Genomic DNA, 11,853 nt, shown 5'->3' on the forward strand with positions numbered 1-11,853 from the left:
CCGTCATCTGTCGCAGTCAGTCCACCTTCCCTTCGTTGGAAGTTCTTGACGTGAGAAGCTGTTCATCTCTCGGGAGGCTACCTTTCAACTCGGAGACGCCCAAAAACAAATTAAGAATAAAGGGTGAGCCGGACTGGTGGGATAGGTTACGGTGGAAGGGCAGCGATCTCGAATCTTCCCTCCAACGCTGTTTCCGACCACGTAGGCGGTAAACAAAACATCCGGTTGGCTAACTCAAGTTGTTCGGTTGTTGCCGTTGTTGGCGCCATTTTTTTTTTTTTTTTCTTTTACCTTTTGTTTGTGTGTTCCCTCCACCGTTGCACTTTGCATTCCTGTGTGTTTTCTTCCCCTAGTTTTCCACGGTGTAGCTTTGTGCCTTTTAAAGTCTATGTTAGCGTAGGCCCCTGGGTATTTGTGATCGATGAAATGCTGTTTGCCACCGTCCCTAATCATGGTTGAATGCTCTAGTTTGAATAAATGGTTCTATCAGTCACTACCCGCAATCCTGAAAGGAATATTACTATGAAGTACATGGGGCTTCTAGTAACGAAAAGAAGTAACGTCTCCATTGGCACCATTAAATATACATCCCAACTTAAAAATATCCGACACTTGCCGACTTAGATTGAACGTTAAAAAATCGTTGGGACGCATTTAATGTGCGACTCCAATAGAAGTTCAAATTAAAATTAAAAAAAATAAAATTAAAATTAAAATGATCATATCTTTCAATATATTTACTTTATGCAAGATCTGTTGAATCAGTACCATCGGCCATATCGATCGATCGATGGTATAGTTCGATATGATTTTATACCGTACCAAATCGATAAAGGCAAGCAGATCCGAACCAGAAGAAAAAAAAGAGAGAAAGAGAGAGAAGGAGAAAGAAAGAAAAAGAGGGAGGAGGAGCCGTCGGACGGCCTCCGGCTGGCCGTCGTGACCACCGAAGGATGCAGTCCACGCGCGCAGCGTCGCGGGCATGAAACAAGGGCGTTACCCCTATTTTGCGAGATTTTTTAAAAAAGATAGTATTAAGTGAAGCCGACAAACAGTTTGTCAGCTTCATGATTTTTATTTATTTTTTTTTAAATCTCTTAAGTCGGCAATCCAGTACCGACTTCATGAGTTTAAAATCAAAAAAAAAAATAAAACAGAGGTCGTCTGTTTCGAAAAAGAAGAAGGGGGTGGAGCTGCGGAGGGGCTCCGCCCGCTCGACCGCCCTCAGGCCGTCGACATCGGCTCGCTGGCCACCGGGGGCCTCGCGATGGAGGCGCCGTCTGTCCGATAGGTCCCTCTCCCTCGAGCGCTCTCTCTCTCTTTCTCACTCTCTTGAAAGTCCGATCGGAAGCCCTCCAGTGGCCGCAGCCGGCCACCTTCGGCCTCCGGCAGCTCCCACCTCCCTCCTTCTCTTCCTCTCTCTCTCTTTCTCACTTTTTCTTTTTTTTTCTTCTATACCGCCGGTGTACCGAATTTACCGATCGAATTGTATCGGTTCTCCACCGGTCCAGTACGATACGGGGTATACTGGCCAGTTCGACATGGTATGACAAATACTGGCTTTATTATTAGAATTAGAATCGAAATAGAATTTTAATGCTAAAAAAACTAAAGATCGAATTTTGGAGAATTGAGACATTTCCATTGCCCTCAGAAATTGGAATAGAAATACAACTCCTAACCAAACAACTAGAATAGAAGTTATTTATTCTCATTCTCATTCCAGAGTTTTATTTTCTCCGACCAAATATGCCCTCAATTCTTATTTCTCTAGTTTTATTTTATTACACTAAGAGCCTGGGCACCCCAAATGCACATGTCTGCGTCTAAAGGATGAGAATATGATGTACAGTTATTATTGATAATTAATGAATAACATCTGCTTAGGAATGAAAGAAGAAAAAATCTATTTAGATTAGCAAGAAAATATGTTGAAAATATTTAGGCAGTCGAGAACTCCATCTATAAAAAGTTTTTAGATTTCCTACAAAAATTTATAGGGCCATTGCAGAATGGAACTGTCACGCCCCGAACCCAACACCCGGATTAGATACGTGATGGCCGCACACTCCCTAGAGCAAGTCCTAAAAAATATGCAAGGTCTAAAATAATTCATTACAACCTCAATATCCATATGTCTATATTCAATAATAATTAATAAAATTTATATAATTATAATTTTAATTTTTTCAATTATCTGATCAAGTATCAATGACACTCTATCCATACATCCGTTCACTCGTAAATCCAAATCATAGCTAATCATGAGCATCCTATAACTCTGAGAAGAAAAAGAGAAATGGAAGGGTGTGGCTTTACAGCCCAGTAAGAATCCCACATATCACACCAGTATAATAATATAATCTGAAAATAAAAATAAGTAATAAAACATAAAATCTCTTATTTAATATACATAATACTGCAAACATCCATAAATTATCTGTCTTATTAAAAGAGATACATCATCATATGTTAATAGATGAAACACTTTTTTCAGTATTAGTTTAATATCTTGTCCTCTATTTCTTCTTTCATAATCATATAATTTTTAAATTTTTTTTTTCTGGCTTTGGACTAATCAAGATTATGCCTCAATCTCTATCCGATCAAATTTTTACTTATAAGCCGATCAAGGCTGTCCCAGACATGAGCTTCTGGCTAACTATCCCACGTATGAAAGTCCGTGGGGGACTGTCTCAAGTATAAGCTCTTGACGGACTGTCCCAGACATGAGCTTCTGGCCGTGGAGGCTGTCTCAGACATAAGCTCCTGACGGATTGTTCCACATGACGAGGCTAGTCCAAATCATATCTTTTTATTTAATTATTACATATTAATTTTACTAAATCAATTTCAATTTACAGTGTGATCAAATTAAATATACCATATCCATATACTCACATCATCAATCACTGGCATACATACATATTAACACACAATATATGTACATTGAAAAATCATACGAGAAATAATAGTATCTCAACATGATAACCCATCAACATGAATCCAACGATATAAAACCAAAGATATGAATCCAACAATAAAAATAGTATATATATAATGACCTGATCATGTATAGGAAGCCTTACCTCTATCGGTGATTGATCCAAGCATAGAAATCAATGAATTCTTTGATTTATGAATTTTAAAAATAAGATATTTTGCTTGATCGATATCTTATGCAAACAGTCATAACTCTTCATGATCCTGATCAAATATAAAAATTATATATATAGAAATTATGGATAAACCATTCTAATAACATAAATCTAGGACCTCTCCTAGGATCAACCAAGATTGAAATTTGTCTAAGTATCTGAACCCTTCACTGGTCCCTAAGACTTTTAGAGAGAGAAAATCCATGAAGAGAGAGAAGATCTAGAGAGAAAAAATTTTAGAAAGAGAAAATAGAGAGAGAAGCTAGTAGAGGGAGAAAATAGAGAGAGAAACTCACTAAGTATATAATCTGGATCGAACCTTTCTCGATGTCCTCTTACCTGAGAATTGATCTATATATATTAAATCAATATTAATAAATCAAATTAATCTTTTAAAATCTTCTATTGGGGTTTATCTAAATTCTCACTCTTATTCTCAACATTTTTCCTTCCCAAATTTTTCTAATCATCTAAAAATAAATTGATTAATTAATTATTTAATTTATTAATTATTTGAAAAGAGGGAGAAAATTTTAGAGAGAGAAAGTAGAGAGAGAACCTGACATTCTAGAGAGAGAAAGTAGGGGTTCAATCCTAGAGCAGAGAGAGAAGAGAGAAATTCTCTCTTTTTTTTTTTTTCCTTTTTTATTCTTTTTCTCTTTCTTTTTTTTTTTCCTTACCTCCATGGAACAGGGGACCCACCGGCGTCTCCCGCTTCCCTTCTTCTTCTTCTTCTTTGCAGAACAGGGAAATTAAGTTCCTCCTTGGTTCCAGTCATATGGGACGCTCTCCTCCCATCTTGTCAGCTCGTGGCCGGAGAAGCAGGCCACGGCGGTGACCGGAGACACAGGTCCGACAATCAATGACCGATGATGGTAGTGGAAAACCCAAAAGAAAGGGCGGTAGGACAACCCGAAACAGGGGAAATTGGAAGCATACTTTTTTCATGAAAAATTCCGGCACTAATTAGTTAAAATCCAAACTTTAGAGACTATGGAAGACTGAGGGAAATATGATTGAAGAGATCACCTGGCTTTTAATGGATTTGAATATGATTTCTAGCAGCCAAAACAATGAAGAATCAACGGTGAGCTGGGAGAAAATCAACAGATTTTTTACAGCGATTTAGGAAGGAAAAGTTTACAGATTAAAATCTTTAAATAGACCTTGATTAGAGAGGTTTTTGAGTTGGATTTAAACTCAACATTCCACATAGATTAGGAGTTCTAATCGGTGAAGAACTCTTGGAGTTCTTCCGCATCTCCCTTATCCTCTTCCACACTATTCCAGCATGTGCAATGCACGTGCTGGTCAAATAAGTCTCTCTTTTTTTTGCTTTCAGATCTGTGCTCGTGACGAGGTTGGGGTTAAGTTGATTAGGCCTGATTGAGCCGGGTATTATATTCTCTTCTCCTCAAAATAATTTTATCCTCAAAATTAAGTTGCAATACATGCTTAAAAAAAATATATATTCATCATGTCAATTTATGCTTCCGACAATATCTTACGTATTATTTGTTTTTCATAATTTTATTATAATAAAATTATTTAAAATATCAAATTCATCCATTTTTATTGATTTCTCAACTTTTTCGAAGAACAGTAACATTTTGGATCTGTATTAACATACCATAATTATTTATCAAATACATTCTACTTAGAATTTATAATTGTCTCAGACTACTTATGATAGAAAAAAATAAAAAAAGGTCAAACATCGAGCACTCTTCAAAATCATCGATTTCTTTTTTCTTTTGACCTTTCAACAAATTTAACAGGTAGACTTTCATCTTAAGAAAATCTCAACCTTCTATGTCAGTTCGAGTAACAATATTAAATTTCAAAAATATGAGATCTATATCGAGACATTTTAGATTGGAGCTAACAAAAGAACTATCAAGCTATTAATAATAAACTTGAGATATATAGAGTTTCTTGGCATTATTTGCAATGAAGCAACCTACTGGCAAAAATTGTCTGGCTATGATCAAATTAGGTCAAAATCTGTAGTATCCTTTCATTATCAATAAAATTCTTCTTTATTTGCAACTAATATATTCCATGATAATATCTTTTGATTTAAAGGATTAATATTTTTAATCAATTTAAACCACCACATCTTTGCTGCGCACTCTGATCTTAACTTACCAAATTATATAAGTTTATCAAAAGATAAGAATATCCTTATATGTTAGATCAATCAAAGATAGATCCAACCTTTAAATTTCATATAAAAATTTAAAGCAAAACTTTAAGTTTCTTTGTCTTTACTATCCCTTGGACATAGTACATCAAAATTAAATTTTTATCCACTTTCTATATTTGAAATCATTACATAAGCTTCACCACTCTTCAAAAATTCAATATGTCTAGAATTAATTTGAGTTAACCTTCGATTTACCTTACAATCATTTAGACAACTTCCAAACCAACCTTTCTTTGCAAAAGAATTAACTCCAACTTAAACAAACTAGAAGAACTCAAGTCAATATTTTTGTAAGTAGAATCAACTTGGGTATTTCTTGTAAAGCTCCCTTCATCACAACCCTTAGCATCAATAGATAAATCTATATAAAATCTTGTCCCTTATATAAGTCATTCAAAATTTAACAATAACAAGATATCTTAGATCAGCTCAAAAATCTGAACTTTGATTTGAATTACAGTCCACTATCTTCAATAATCACAAGAATAAGTAAGGAATCTAATCCAAAGATGGTAATATGAAGTATTAAAGATTTCATCATAATATGTATATTATACTGTAACAAAATTATTTTTTTATTCAATTTAACAACAATATCAAAATAATTTAGATCCACTTAGAAAAATAAATTTTTGACTTGAAATTCAATGCAACTTGAAAGATCAAGAAATCAGATCTAAATATGATATTTTGAATAATCAAAGATTTCACCAAGATGTATATCTCATATTTTCATAATAAAATTCAAATATATTTTTCATCTAAATTCGAGTTTCATATATGATCCTCTTATAGGTTCAATGCTAGAAAATATTTCTCTCTCATATGATACAATTTCTTCTTAGATCATATCCTAATTAAATTTTTTTTGATAAGTCTAAAATTTATAATGATCAGATAATTAACATCCAAATTAAAAAAATTATCATGATCTCCATCCATATAAGTTTAGCATTCCAAAGTCATCGAGTATACCCATCATAATATATCAATACCTCCCACTTCATTCCAGGATCAACATTTCTCATACTCAGATCAACCCTACTAATTAGAATTTAAGATATAACTCATCAATTCTATTATAAATATCGTATGCCACTTATGCGTAAATTTTTATCATAGTATCTATTAATTCAAAATTCAAATATTGAATCCTTCTTTTTATGTCTATCATATTCCTCATGATCATAACCTAAATTCAAATATCACTAAAGTTTTAATCTCAAATAATTATAACCTTAAGCTCAAATACCACTTAAGTCATATTCTCTAGTGATTATAACCTAAGCTCTAATATCATTCTATTACATCCTTAATGATCATAACCTTAAACTCTAATATCATCTATCAAACTCTATTTATTATAATCCCAGAGTTTTGATATCACTTATATCACAGTCCCTAATGACCTTAAATCAAAGCTCTGATATCATTCTATCACACTCCGAACCTAACATCTGAGTCGGATACGTGATGGCCGCTCACTCTCTAGGACAAGCCCTAAAGAATATGCAAGGCCTAAAGTAATTCATTACAACCTCAATATCCATAATGTCTATATTAAATAATAATTAGTAAAACTTGCATAATTATAATTTAAATTTCTTCAATAATGACACTCTATCCATACATACGCTCACTCGCAAATCTAAATCACAGCCAATCATGAGCATCCTGTATCTCTGAGAAGAAAAAGAGAAATAGAGGAATATAAGCTTTACAGTCCAGTAAAAATCCCACATATTACATCAGTATAATAATATAATCTGAAAATAAAGATAAGCAATAAAATATAAAATCTCATATTTAATATCCAGAATACTGTAAATATTCATAAATTATCTGTCTTATCAAAAGAGATGCATCATCATATATTAACAGATGAAACACTTTTATTCAGTGTTAGTTTCATGTCTTGTCCTCTATTTCTTCTTTTATAATCATATGATCTTTAACTTTTTTCTTTCTGGCTCTGAACTAACCAAGATCATGTCTCAATCTCCATCCGATCAAATTTTCACTCATAAGCCCATCAAGGCTGTCTCAAACATGAGCTCCTAGCTGGCTGTCTCACGTATGAAAGTTTGTGGGGGGCTGTTCTAGACATAAGCTCTTAGTGGGCTATCCCAGACATGAGCTCCTGGCCGATTGATTCACATATAAAAGTTCGTGGGGGATATCCCGACATAAGCTCCTGACAGACTGTCCCAGTAAGCATAAGCTCCCGATGTGCTATTCCACATGATGAGACTAGTCCAAACCATATCTTTTTTATTTAATTATTACATATTGATTTCATCAAATCAATTTCGATTTACAGTGTGATCAAATTAGATATGTCATATCTATATACTTATATCATCAATCACTGATATACATACATATTAACACATAATATATGTACATTAAAAAATCATACGAGAAATAATAGTATCTTAATATGATAATCTATCAGCATGAATCTAAGATACGAATCCAACAATAAAAATAGTATATATATAATGATGATGATGTATAGAGATTCTTACCTCTATCGATGATTGATCCAAGTATAGAAATCAATGAATTTTTTGATTTATGAATTTAAAAAATAAGATATTCTGCTCGATATCTTATACAGATAGTCACAACTCTTTATGACCCTGATCAAACATAAAAATCATATATAAAAAAATTATGAATAAATAACCTAATAACATAAATTCAGGACCTCTCCTAAGATCAATCAAGATTGAGATTTATCTAAGTATTTGGACCTTCCACTGGTCCATAAGACTTCTAGAGAGAGAAAATCTATGAAGAGAGAGAGAAAAGATCTAGAGAAAAAAATTTAGAGACAGAAAATAGAGAGAGAAGCTGGTAGAGGGAGAAAATAGAGAGATAAATTCACTAGGTTTATAATCTTATCTGAGAAATTGATCTCCTATATATATTAAATAAATATTAATAAACCAAATAAATTAAATTAATTTTTAAAATCTTCTATTGGGGTTTAGAGGATCCTCACCCTTGTCCTTAACATTTTTTCTTCTAAAATTTTTCTAACCATCTAAAAATAAATTGATTAATTAATGATTTAATTTATTAATTATTTTTTATTAATTATTTGAGAAGAGAGAGAAAACTTTAGAGAGAGAAAATAGAGAGAGAATCTGACATTCTAAAGAGAGAAAGTAGGGGTTCAATCCTAGAGCAAAGAGAGAAAAGAGAGAGAAATTCTCTCCTTTTTTCTTTTCCTTCTTTTTTTTTTCTCTTTCTCTTCTTTTTTTTTTTTCCTTTCCTCCATGGAACAGGGGACCCACCCGCATCCCCTGCTTCCCTTCTTCTTCTTCTTCGCAGAATAGGGGGATTAAGTTCCTCTTTGATACCAGTCATATGGGACACTCTCCTCCCATCTTGTTAGCTCGTGGCCAGAGAAGTAGGCCATGGTGGTGATCGAAGACACAGGTTTGGCGATCAATGATCGATGATGGCAGTGAAAAAACCTAAAAGAAAGGGTGGTAGGACAACCCGAAACAGGAGAAATTAGAATTAGATTTTTTTAATAAAAATTTTTGGCACTAATTAGTTAAAATCCAAACTTTAGAGACTATGGAAGACTGAGGGAAACATGATTGAAGAGATCACCTGACTTTTAATGGATTTGAATCTGATTTTTGGTGGCCAAAACAATGAAGAATCACTAATGAGCTGGGAGAAAATCAATAAATTTTTGATGGCGATTTTAGGAGGAAAAGTTTACAGATTAAAACCTTTAAATGGACCTTGATTAGAGAGATTTTTGAGTTGGATTTAAACTCAACATTCCACATAGATTAGGAGTTCTAATCGATGAAGAACTCTTGGAGTTCTTCCACATCTCCCTTATCCTCTTCCACACTATTCTAGCACACGCAATGCACGTGCTGGTCAAATAAGTCTCTCTCTTTTTTTTTCTTTGAGATCTATGCTCATGATGAGGTTGGGGTTAAGTTGATTAGGCCTGATTGACTCGGGTATTACAGGAACATAGGACCTTCTTATTACTGCTGTACCCGAATCCCAGATAAGGTTTTACGAATTCAAAGTTGATAACAATCATATCATGAAAGCACTGTTACATTGATTGCTGCATTCACGTAAGTCGCACTACAAAATGGGATCATTTGTAGTCATACCACCAATCTATTAACATAGAGGGCTTGTTCAGATAGTGTCACACCCCGAACTCAATATCCAGATTGGATACGTGATAGCCGCACACTCCTTAGGACAAGCTCTAAAGAATATGCAAGGTCTAAAATAATTCATTACAATATCTTAATATCTATAAATAATAATGATCTATTTTCATAATAATGAGCAAAATTTATATAATTATAAATTTAATTTCTTTAATCATCCGACTGGATATCAATAATGCTCTATCTATTCATTGGCTCACCTGCAAATCCAAACCATAGTCAATCATGAGCATCCTGTGACTTTAAGAAGAAAAAAAAATAGATGGGTGTGAGCTTTACAGTCCAGTAAGAATCCCACATATCACATCATTATAATAATATAATCTAAAAATAGTAATAAATATAAAGTCTCATATCAAATATCTAGAATAATATAAACATCAATATAAATATATATCAATTATCAATCTTGTCAAAAGAGATGTGTTATCATATATCACCAGTGAAAGTATTTTATTCAGTATGAATTTCATATTTTGTTATCTATTTTTCTTATCACATATCCAATTTTTTTAATCTTTTTTTTCATCTTTAGACTAATCAAGATCATACCTCAATTCACTGCAACAAAATAGGATATTAGCGATGAAAAAAAATTCATCACGAATAATTTATTTTCATCCCGAATAATTTATTTTCGTCGCTAATATTTGGTCACAAATAATCACGTTGTTGATAATATTTCATGATGAAAATTTTTTTAACATAAATAATCAATATTATCGATGAAAAATGTTTATCGTTAAATAAATTATTTTTCAAAAAATATATATAACAAAAAATTTTAGTCATAAAAAATATAATTTATAATAAAATTTTAATTATTTATGATGAATTTATTCATCACTATTAATTTAATTAAAAATTTTTATAAAAATTAAATTTAAAAAAGTATTAGCGACGTAAATTTTTTGTCACAAATATCATAATTTTCGACATAAATTTTCATCGATAATAAAAAATAAATTAATAGTGATGAAAATATTATCATAGTTATAAATTTAATTTCTTATAAAATTAAATTTAAAAAATATTTAGCGATGCAAATTTTTCATCCCAAATAAACTTATTTGTGATGAAATTATTTTCATTGCTATTAATTTAGTTAAAATTTTTTATAAAAATTAAATTTAAAAAATATTAGTGACATAAACTTTTCATCACAAATATAATTATTTATGATGAAAATATTTTCATCATTATTAATTTAACTAAAAATTTTTATAAAAATTAAATTTAAAAAATATTAGCGACGTAAATTTTACATCACAAATATCTCAATTTTTATCGATGAATTATTGTGATGAAAATATTTTCATCATTATTAATTTAATATAAATTTTTAATATTTTTAAATTTATTAAAAAATTTATTTACGATCAACTTTTTGTTGCTAATATATTTTTTGGGGACTAATATTTTATCAAAAATAATTTCATCACTGATAATTTATAGATATTTTTTAAAAATAATTTATGAATATATATTTAATTTATATTTATAATATTTTTTATAAATTAAAAATTAAAAATTAAAATAAAAAATTTACATAATAAATTCATAAATAAATTTTTTTATTTTATTATATTAAATTAAAATTATAAGAGATTTAAAATAAAAATAAAAAACTATACAAATAGACCGTCAAGTGTCGGCATCTGCAGAAAGAGAATGGGCTTGAGAAGGGGAGCATTCGGATGAGTTCGGACTGATCTGCTACTGCCTCATCTACTTCATTTACGTCATTCGCTCCATCATCTAGATCTGGAGCTGCTGGTACTCTTCGATATGTGCAATCAACTAATCAGCTTGCTACTCAACCTGCCTCCGCCAGCCGTATATCGCAGGAAGCATGGATATCAGTCCTAGACGAGCACGAGGATGAGAGAGCAGTGATCCCATACCCTAGACTCCTAACATAATAGGATCTCATAGCAAGCATCTGATCATAGATCTCATCATCTATGGGTGAGGTCGAGCCCTCAGGAGTAAGCTGGGATCTGATGTCTATCATATGGTCCTAAAAATTAAAGTTATAGTTATTTTAATTTTATACTGAAAATCAAACTGTGAATAAAAAAATAATTAAAAAAACTTATAAGGAGCTTCTGGCTCCTCATCGTCTACTCCCCTGACCGTCGCTGATGGGTCCGTTGGTAGATATCGATCCTACCAGGAAGCTCGCCACTCTCAGCATCTCTCTATAATTTGAGAATAATTAATTAAAATATTTTTAAATAGCTAAAAAATTATATACTAATTAAAA

This window comes from Elaeis guineensis, chromosome 13 (assembly GCF_000442705.2).
Source record: "Elaeis guineensis isolate ETL-2024a chromosome 13, EG11, whole genome shotgun sequence".
In the NCBI taxonomy this organism is placed as follows: Eukaryota; Viridiplantae; Streptophyta; class Magnoliopsida; order Arecales; family Arecaceae; genus Elaeis; species Elaeis guineensis.